The sequence below is a fragment of the Bidens hawaiensis genome, unplaced genomic scaffold (assembly GCF_021521415.1).
Source record: "Bidens hawaiensis isolate Kalapana, Puna unplaced genomic scaffold, B.hawaiensis_p1.1 tig00018953_1, whole genome shotgun sequence".
Taxonomy (NCBI): Eukaryota; Viridiplantae; Streptophyta; class Magnoliopsida; order Asterales; family Asteraceae; genus Bidens; species Bidens hawaiensis.
Window position 1 is genome coordinate 352596 of NW_027492877.1, and position 11608 is coordinate 364203.

Consider the following 11608-nt stretch of genomic DNA (forward strand, 5'->3'; position numbering starts at 1 on the left):
TCTGTCCTGTCACGAAATCTTTTTTTTTTTCGACCGTGAAAGTATTGTTCACCGACGAGCCTGTTCACGCCGGAATCACTGTTCACACCAGAGTACTGTTCATCGCCGGAAATCACTGTTCACGCCGTAAGTCACTGTTCACTGCCGGAAGTTACTGTTCGTTTGCCGGAATTTCTGTTCACTGCCGGAAAGTTACTGTTCGCTGCCGGAATTACTGTTCGCTGCCGGGATTAACTGTTCACGACGATTAACTGTTTACGCCGGAATCTGTTCCCGCCCTCCACCCGCACTTGTTACTGTTCACAGTCAATTTTCAGTTTCGTGTATCACTATGGGCGAAAATACATACATGTATACATTTACTAAAGAGGAGCATGATCTTATTCAACGGTTTCTTACCTCCCAGTTGCCTCATCCTCAAACCAGCTCGGCACATTCAGGTAAACCTTCTAGCCTTGACTTATCATGGGTGATTGATTCTGGAGTCACACATCACATGACTGGGAATCGGGGTATTTTTTTAGTCTTCAAAATGTTTCCCATGCACCGGTACGTCTTGCCGATAGATCTTCATGTCCCGTTCTCGGCATAGGATCCATCAGTAACTCGGAAAACCTAAAACTGTCTTCTATCCTATTTGTTCCTAAATTTCCTACCAGTCTTTGTTCAGTGAGTCAGATTACCAAACAAAACAACTGTTCTGTGACCTTTTACCCAACTCACTGCGTTTTTCATGAACTAGGAACAAATCGGGTAATTGGTACTGGTTTTGAATCAGGAGGTCTCTATCGTATATCCCCGTTTTCGCATCCTGTAGCAAACTTATGTGATTCCGCTGTCAGGGAGGCTCACTGTCGGTTAGGTCATCCCTCTACAGCGGTTCTGAGGCAAATGCGACCAGATTTACCACTTTCGTCTTTTAATTTTCATTGTGAGTCGTGTCAGCTTGGTAAACATACCAGGCGTCCCTATCCCCCTAGGGTGCCCAATCGAGTCAGTTCTTGTTTTGGGGTCCTTGCCCTATCAAATCTACGTTGGGTTTTGAATATTTTATTACCTTTATTGATGACTATTCTCGCACTATTTGGGTTTATTTGTTGAAATCTCGTAGTGAGGTATTTTCCATATTTCGAGAATTTAATGCTTATGTTCAAAACCAATTTAACACCACCATTAAAACTTTTCGATCTGATAATGCTAAAGAATATTTTTCCACCGACTTTTCTTCATACTTAAAAACCAACGGCATTATTCATGAATCATCGTGTGCTTGTACATCTCAACAAAATAGTGTGTCCGAACGCAAAAATCGTCACATATTGGATGTTGCTCGCACAATCATGATCCAATCACGTGTTCCTCATCGTTTTTGGGGAGATGCCGTTCTCACTGCCACATATCTGATTAACCGCATGCCCTCAACCGTTCTTCATGGTAAAACACCGTTTTCTGTACTATTTCCCAACGATGATCCATTACCTCTCGCACCTAAAGTATTTGGTTGCGTCGCCTATGTTCATGACCATAGTCCAAAAACCATCAAACTTGAGCCCCGAGCCATTCGTTGTCTTTCTTGGTTACTCACGGGTTCAAAAAGGGTATCGATGCTATAGCCCATCACTTCACCGATACTTTACCAGTGCCGATGTCACTTTTCACGAGTCTCCTTACTTTCTCGAGTGTTCCACTCCTGTTTCTGACCCGTTTCCCGACCTCGATATACCCACATCTCCCTTCATCCCCACCATTCCTGTGTCAATTTCTTCTACCGATCCAATCTCTATTGATTCTGACCCACCGACAGAATCTCTGCCACTGCTTTTCACATATGCTAGGCGGGGTAGGGGTCAAACATCAGCGACTCTTGATTCACACCCTGGCCACGACCCCGAAATACCCTCCGATACTCCGTTTACATCTGAGCAATCCACACCTCTCACTAATACATCCTTACCCGATCCAACAACCTCTGATACACCCGTTTATGATCCTCCTGGTGCCCCACTTCCCGATATACCTATTTCCTTTCGCAAGGAACCCCGGAAATGTACTCGTTACCCAATTCAGGACTATGTTGCCTACACCCACCTATCTCCTGAATCTCATGCGTACACCACTACCCTTGATTCCTACCCGATTCCCAAGAATGTGACGAGCGCTCTCGCTCACCCAGGATGGAGACAGGCTATGGAAGATGAAATTGGGGCTCTAAAGTCCAATCATACATGGGATCTTGAAACACTTCCTAAAGGGAAGCGTATTGTTGGTTGTCGTTGGGTGTTTACGGTTAAACTACACCCGGATGGCTCCTTACACCGCTTAAAGGCTCGGTTGGTTGCAAAAGGGTATTCTCAGGCATATGGCATTGATTACGATGAAACCTTCTCTCCGGTTGCTAAAATGTCATCTGTCCGTATTTGTATCGCTCTTGCTGCCATTAATCATTGGCCGCTCCATCAGCTTGATGTCAAGAACGCCTTTCTTAATGGTGTTCTTGAGGAGGAGGTATATATGGAGCAGCCCCCAGGGTTCGTTGTTGAGGAGGAGGCCTCGAAAGTTTGTAGACTACGTCGTTCTCTATATGGTCTTAAACAGTCTCACAAGGCATGGTTTGGTCGATTCTCTAGTGTTATGGGACAGTTTGGGATGACTCGGAGTGCCTACGATCACTCTGTCTTCTTTAGACACCAGAAAGGAAAGAGGATTATCGTAGTTGTTTATGTGGATGACATTATAATCACAGGTGATGACGAGGTCGGGATTATCGAACTCAAGCAGTTTCTTCAGTCTCAGTTTCAGGTCAGCGACTTAGGTCGATTGAGGTATTTCCTTGGCATAGAAGTATCCCGCTCTCCACAAGGAATACTTCTCTCCCAACGAAAGTATGTTCTTGATATATTAACTGAATGTGGCTTACTGGGTTGTAAACCTGTTGATACCCCAATGCTTCCTACAAAGAAACTCCTCCCAAAGGAAGAAGATCCAATGAAAGATCCTGAGCGATACAGACGGTTGGTTGGTAAACTTAATTATTTAACCGTCACACGACCGGATATCTCCTTTACTGTCAGTGTTCTGAGCCAATTTATGGCTACACCATACACCGGTCACTGGGATGCTGCCATTCGTGTCTTAAGATATCTTAAGACCTCACCTGGCTTGGGTATATTATACTCCGATCAGGGTCATTGTCGTGTAGGTGCCTTCACGGAAGAAGGAGATGGTCGGATATCAGGGTTCTCAGATGCAGATTGGGCAAGTTGTCCGATTTCTCGACGATCTACCACCGGATATTGTGTGTTTGTTGGAGGAAATTTTGTATCATGGAAGAGTAAGAAGCAAAACACGGTTTCCCGGTCGAGTGCCGAATCGGAGTATAGAGCCATGGCAAATGTAACATCAGAGATGACATGGGTTCATCGTCTTCTCAGAGAGCTCGGGGTTGTTTCTAATGACTTGATGAGGTTATACTGTGATAGTCAGTCAGCCATTCACATAGCCAAGAATCAAGTATTTCATGAGAGGACAAAACATACTGAGGTCGACTGCCACCTAATCAGAGATCGAGTAGTAGGCACACAAACTGATCCTCCTTCCATTCAACCAGTTCATGTGAAGACAAATTTTCAGCTAGCAGACATTCTAACTAAACCGCTCCGGAAAGCTCAGATAGATTTTATTTGTAACAAGTTGGGCATGATTAACATCTATGCTCCAACTTGAGGAGGAGTGTTAGTTGTATTTAGTTATAATTAGGGTTTTAGCCCATATAGTTGGCTAAAGCCCATGGGCCTTTTATGGGTTGATAGCTAGGGTTTATTTGTGTATAAATAGATGTAGTTGTTTATGTATTTCTCACACCTTCAAGTAATAAACATTACTTTCACTACAACCATCTTCTTTACAACTATGAAACATTTATAATTAAAACTAGGTTTAATTGTTAAACCATTGACTAATCACCACTAGAACCCAACACAAACATGCATACAATGGTTCATAATATAAGTACTATTTAATATGCTAAACTATTTCTTTAAAGTAACTAGTGTTTACGTCTAGACGGAAATCAAACCGGCAACAAGTTGTGCTCGTGATTCTTTTTGAATTGCAAAACCCAATATTTAAAAGCTATAGTGATATAATCTTGAAGTCATAACATTGATATACGTGTCGGACTCGACTAGCTCCACAGTTCTTGCGCAAGGAAATATATTTAAAAGCTTATTATCATTATTATTTAAAAAAGATCTATCTTTAAGGTTTCTTTTTCCTTTTTTGAATATTGTAAATTTGTTTTTATAAAACATTTCATATGTTAACGGTAAGGTGGAACACCTTTACTTCTTATTGCTGTAGGAGAAAAAAATTTGGGCAAAAATGCAACCCAATTGATGTTTCTAAACGATGAATAAATTCAAATATAATTAAAAGAGAACCCTGATTACCAAAGTTGACCGACTTACCTCCGCCACCACTGTCGCCTAGGGTTCCAAAATGGGGGCCGAAAACAGCGATAACATTGTCGTCGCCTGGGATTTACAAAATGGAACCCGACAACAATAATGTTTTCTGCGTTATGCTTTGTCGATTTTTGGTTGTTCGGTTGTACCTGCATATGGTTTTGTTTGGTTAGAAGTCAATTTTAGTATAGTTATTGTTGTTAGGTATGCATTTGTGCATTGTACTTTATGCGCATTACTTGTTGGTTATGGGAGTGTTGGATTGATAGTAGTGGTTGTTGCAGTTGTTTATTCAAGTTGCACCAAATGGTCAGCAATTTTTTTCTACTGTTATGTATGAGTTGTAAATTGCTTTTGTGGTGGTGTGTAACTATGTTTAGGTATGTTTGTGGTACGTACCTTCGTACTCGGTTACTGTTGTGGATGTGATGGCGATAGCGTCTACGCGTACTGCTTCGTCTCCAATTAGGTGTCCCATTTATGGCCATGGAGAAAAATAAAATAGTCAGGTCATTTTACTATGACATATTAATATTAAGTTATTAACTACAACTAATGTGAATATTATTATACCTGAGGCTAAAAGACTGATAAAAGTAAATATGAATTCGAATATCTCTGAACTAATCCCTCCATCTGCAAGCATCATAAATACATGCTTCAGTTTAAAACAAAGTTTGTCAAATCATATATAACAACGTCAATGTGACATCATTACATGTTTTGATCCTAAAATCACCATCTAACTGAAAATACAATTAAACACCCTACAATATAAGCTAATTCACTACTACCAAAATCTAACTGAAAATACAATTAACACCCTACAATATAAGCTAATTCACTACTACCATAATCTAACTGAAAATACAATTAACACCCTACAATATAAGCTAATTCACAATTTTACTACTACCATAATCTAACTGAAAATTGAAGTAACTCAATAAACTTCCTAAGAAGGCTTCATGATTAAGACCAAAATCACAGCCATATTCATTGATTTCTAAATATTTCAACAAATCTTGAACCATGTGGTTGGTATGTGTATTATGTGAAAGTAACATAATCACAAAATGCGGTTCCACACTTTCACAAATTAAAGAAAGTCAACTTCAAAACCTCACTGATTTGAAATTTCCAGCAACATTTTCACAAATCAGCCCCATGAATAAACTATTTAAGAACAAAAATAGAAAGCTAAAACCGCACATCAGAGTTCATAAAGCCTAGATCTAACAAAACAAATCCATGAATTAGACAAAAACCGGACAACAAAAAACATCGTACCTTGCGAATTGAAACGCGGCACCGTCAGGAAGAACAACCCGCACCAACCTGCTGCTTTACACAGAGCTTTGAAAATCTCATTATTATCACAAATTCTCTATCTTTCTCCACACCGGATTCATCTCCTGTCCGCTGTCGCCGTTTATAATGCCGGCGATCTCGTAAATAATAGAGAAAGAATCGGTAGGTGAGAAAGTGAGTGTAAAGAGTGTGAGAGTGAAAAGAGGTCCAATGAAGTAACACGTGTGTAAGACACGCGGCAGATAAAGACACCTTCAAAGCAACGGACCCCACCAACAAAAACATCAAAGCAAAAGAAAAAAAAGACGGGGAGGACATGGATCGAACCAAAGAATTTAAAAATTAAGAAAGGTAAGAACTTGTACAACCTATTAAGGGGGTGTTTGGCCTAGCTTTTTTAGTAAAGCTTATAGTTTTTTTAGCTTTTTCTATAAAATAAGCTTAACTTAGTGTTTGGTTTAGCTTTTTTAGTTTATGCTTATAAGCTTATATAAGCTAATTTTGATAAGCTTATTTGAAGATGGTTTTTTAGCTTATTTGAAGAAGCTTATTTGTTTAAGGGGGTAAATTACCATTTGAAGATGGATTAATAATATTAAAGCAACTTATTACTAAAACAAATTAAAGAATGGTGGATTTAACAACTTATTAAGACGCATAATCAACTTGTATAATATAAGCTAATCCAAACACTAAGAAAGAGCTTATCAAATAAAAGAAAATAAGCTATAAGCTAATTTTATATATAAGCATAAGCTAAAAAATAAAAGCTAGGCCAAACACCCCCTAAGCAAAGATACAACACCCAATGCTTAAAAAGGTTCTCTTTCAATATACACTAGTTGGTAGACCCGCCGCGTTACGGCGGGGTTTTAGACAACCGTTTACACGTGTGGCTTGCATAACTTAATTCGCTAAGCCAACTTTTGACTTACACGAATGTCACATACATTTACAATATTTACAAAAACTATAAAACATTAGTGAACAAGATATGGAAAAATCTTTACACAAACAAAGCTATTCATCACTTATTTACTTGTATTACTCCCACAATTTAAGGTTGATTAGTAGCTCAGGGTCCTTTTTTTTTACTTTCATTCAAGTTCCCTTTTAATCGAGACACCTTAATTTGCTCCAACATCATTCTTAACTTTCAAAAGCGTGTTCCTTGTTATTCAGTCACTTTCATCTCCCACTACTCCTGATGACACTTAAAAGACTGTCACAACACAACGTGATACAATCATGTATATATCAATCAATAACAATATACAAATGTTTGATGTATAAGAAAAATTATAAACAATATTCAGATTCGTTGAACATGTAAAACTTACACAAAGTGGCACGATCAGCGAGTATCCAAGATGCTATGCAGTCGGTAGTGTCACTACCTGAAACATAAGACTGTTTTAACTTAATAATGTCAAACCTTGTATATTTCCTGATTTCAATTTCACAATCTACAAAAACTTTTTTTTTTAGATCTCCTACATGTTCTTATTCCAAATAATGCTTGTATGGTAAAAATATGTATCCACCTATTTTAAAAAAAAAATAACTAACTTTAATTTTAAAGTAACAGAAGAATTCATATGACTTACTACAGTTAATGCTACAGTTAATGTTGACTTTTTTGTTTACCTTCAAAAAAACAGTGATGGAGAAGTCCATAAGAATCAATATCAATTCGGGAAACCCTTTAGCTTGCATGGAATCTGTTACTCTAAATTTTAGATGAGCATTCCATTCTTCCAAGTTCCAACACCATTTTGCCCAGATTCTGTTATCCATTTAAGCAATGGAATATAAAAATCATCACCAACTTATCGCATGCACGTTCATATAATCACACCACAACCTGAAAACAAAATTATACATCAAACCTCCTACACCTATAAACATCACACATATTCAAGGAAATGAAGCAATCGCTAGAAGGGCCAATCTTTTATTCACAAAACTAAAAAACAATAACATATTAAATTGATGACCAAGATAGTGATATGGGGAGATCAAAAGTTTACCAATTAATGACGACATGAGTTATGGAATTACAAGAGTTTATAATTAATATTTCATGTCTTTTGGCTTAATTATTAGAAGCCCAATAGTTTTCTATTTCTTTTAAGTAGTTGAGATTTTGTGATGTAAAGAAATAAGTTTTGGAAAATATAAAAAATCATTTCCTCTCTATCACAGTGTGTGAAGGACCTGATTGTCGGTATTCTTTATGAATCAACGATAGTTGGAAGAATTGATCCTGGTATTCGTGTGAATCAACAGGTTCAATTATTTATTTTATTTATGATCTACATCTTTTTTGAGAGTTTTGGGAAGTTCTTCACGGGTATTCTTAGAATCAACGTGTTTGACTTCCAATTTTATCATCACGCTACGTCCGTTGGTATCAAAGCCGAATTCCTGGCTCAATATGGCTTGTGAGGGGAACAATATCTATGATTCATGGCCCGTGTTTGATGAATACGAGGACGAGGAATGGTATGGTTGGGCAACCGGTGATGTTCTTGAAATTTTAAAAAGAAAACATGAGTGGTCTACAATTTATTCAGGTATTTATGATGAAATTTTAAGGGATGGTACGGTAGAAAATGGTGGTGATATTGTGGTTAATGGTGATTCGAATTTGTCTTCCATATATATGGTATCTCCCACTATTTTGAAACTTCATATTAATGAGTTAAATGAAGATGCAAATTTTAAGAAATTGCATACCGTAATTATCAACTATTTCCCACATTCGAAGGTCAAAGAAAAATATTTTATGTTTGAGCTTGATATGGTGGGCCCCAAAGTGAATGATGATTACATGAATATAAAAGAATTGCATGAAGTGGTAATTATTTGTGATGAGCCCTTACACGTAACTCCTAAAGGTGAAGGTGTGATGATAGTATTTAGCATGAATCGGATGAATGGTCCCTTTGACCCAGGTAGCTACGGTTTAAAGACAAAAACTCGAGGGCAAGTTTTTTTCAAAGGTGGAGAGAATGATGTGGGGAGATCAAAAGTTTACCAATTAATGACGACATGAGTTATGGAATTATAAGAGTTTATAATTAATATTTCATGTCTTTTGGTTTAATTATTAGAAGCCCAATAGTTTTCTATTTCTTTTAAATAGTTGAGATTTTGTGATGTAAAGAAATAAATTTTGGAAAATATAAAAAATCATTTCCTCTCTATCATAGTGTGTGTTAGTGTGCGAAGGACCTGATTGTCGGTATTCTTTATGAATCAACGATAGTTGGAAGAATTGATCCTGGTATTCGTGTGAATCAACAGGTTCAATTATTTATTTTATTTATGATCTACATCTTTTTTGAGAGTTTTGGGAAGTTCTTCACGGGTATTCTTAGAATCAACGTGTTTGACTTCCAATTTTATCATCACGCTACGTCCGTTGGTATCAAAGTCGAATTCCTGGCTCAATATGGCTTGTGAGGGGAACAATATCTATGATTCATGGCTCGTGTTTGATGAATACGAGGACGAGGAATGGTATGGTTGGGCAACCGGTGATGTTCTTGAAATTTTAAAAAGAAAACATGAGTGGTCTACAATTTATTCAGGTATTTATGTTGAAATTTTAAGGGATGGTACGGTAGAAAATGGTGGTGATATTGTGGTTAATGGTGATTCGAATTTGTCTTCCATATATATGGTATCTCCACTATTTTGAAACTTCATATTAATGAGTTAAATGAAGATGCAAATTTTAAGAAATTGCATACCGTAATTATCAACTATTTCCCACATTCGAAGGTCAAAGAAAAATATTTTATGTTTGAGCTTGATATGGTGGGCCCCAAAGTGAATGATGATTACATGAATATAAAAGAATTGCATGAAGTGGTAATTATTTGTGATGAGCCCTTACACGTAACTCCTAAAGGTGAAGGTGTGGTGATAGTATTTAGCATGAATCGGATGAATGGTCCCTTTGACCCAGGTAGCTACGGTTTAAAGACAAAAACTCGAGGGCAAGTTTTTTTCAAAGGTGGAGAGAATGATGTGGGGAGATCAAAAGTTTACCAATTAATGACGACATGAGTTATGGAATTATAAGAGTTTATAATTAATATTTCATGTCTTTTGGTTTAATTATTAGAAGCCCAATAGTTTTCTATTTCTTTTAAATAGTTGAGATTTTGTGATGTAAAGAAATAAATTTTGGAAAATATAAAAAATCATTTCCACTCTATCACAGTGTGTGTTAGTGTGCGAAGGACCTGATTGTCGGTATTCTTTATGAATCAACGATAGTTGGAAGAATTGATCTTGGTATTTGTGTGAATCAACAAGTTCAATTATTTATTTTATTTACGATCTACATCTTTTTTGAGAGTTTTGGGAAGTTCTTCACGGGTATTCTTAGAATCAACGTGTTTGACTTCCAATTTTATCATCACGCTACGTCAGATAGGAATCAAATAAAGATTGTTCTAAACGTCACTTTTTCACCTAATAATCAAAACCAATAAATCTTTTCCCCTCTATCAATCGAACCGACCCAAGGTCGCAGCGGGAAAAGACCAACTCACAATCACGGTCCACTGCTGCCACAGACAGCTGTATAGCCGCCAACAACAGTAGGTGGAAAAGGTTTGAATACACACAATCACGACCACCACTAATGGTTCCGATTCCGAATCGGAACCGACAATGGCAGCCCGCCTACAGTTTCCACATATGACCGTGGGCAACAATACCGACAGTATAATGGAAAATGTTGACTACCGACAATCACCAACCACAACAGACTATCACCATGACCACTCCAACACGACCAAGGGTTCCTAATCGGAACCAGGAAACGACAGACGAAGGCCAATGCCGCCAACGCTATTAGAAAACGGTAAATCCGGCCACCGGGCCACCGCTACCGCCACTTACGTTTCCCAAATGATAGCCGACATAATCAACTAAACAAATCAAGTAGTCAATCGATGGATTGGTGAATTAATACGAATTCAAAAGTATTACCAGACAAATCTGTAGTTGAAGCGTTGTGGATTGATCAGAGGAAGAACTGTGCGGTGTTCGGTGAAGGTGTCACTATGGCGGTAGGTTTCCGAACTCCAATATTTGGTAGAGAACGAAGATGAGAATGAAGGACGGAGAGAAGAGAAGTGTAAGGCAGATGATGATGGTGACATTGAAACCCTGGACATTAAAATAAAAGTGAGAAGATGAAAAAGGTGAATAATACGTGTCCCAAGATGTCATACGAAGAAGACGGACACGTAGAAAAGAGAGAGTAGGTAAGGACACGTGCAACAGGGACACCCTTGAACAATAGATACAACTTAATGTGTAGAAAGTACAATACAAACAACGTTTAGTTAGACATAACTGGTAATGCACTGTACAACCACAGCAGCAACATGTACAACCTGATGAAGCACAATTCCCCCAATATTGTATATATATAAATAAACAAACTAGTAATACTAATTTGACCCCCACGTTGCGGGGGCAAGGCCAGACGATTTGATAGTCTTATAGAGTTCGTGACAAAGCAAAACCACAGGAGTTTGTTGATGACATTTTATTTTTATATTTCTAGTATTGGTACAAATGTACAACGATTTAGAATATCAAAATTTACATCACTATTGTCGACTATATGGTAGCAGTTTGTGCATGCCTTTGTGGGTTTGCTTTTCCATTTGACGTTTTCGGATCACATGCACCACCAGAAGGAATTTAAATGCAATTATGTTGCTGTCCACAAAATTATAACATGTTAAGTAAGGCATAAAAGCACATATAACTTTAAAGTATGTTAGTTTAAATTGCTTATCTAG

At 37.7% G+C, this 11608-nt stretch overlaps 1 long non-coding RNA gene across 1 annotated transcript; it reads right to left on the bottom strand.

The window, feature by feature from the left end:
• Positions 1-6692: 6692 nt before the first annotated feature.
• LOC143557391 (uncharacterized) lies at positions 6693-10830 on the bottom strand. Its single transcript, XR_013139568.1, has 3 exons — positions 10785-10830; positions 7115-7171; positions 6693-6996 (listed from the first exon to the last, which is right to left on the bottom strand). It is a non-coding gene; the product is annotated as an uncharacterized LOC143557391 (long non-coding RNA).
• Positions 10831-11608: the final 778 nt, after the last annotated feature.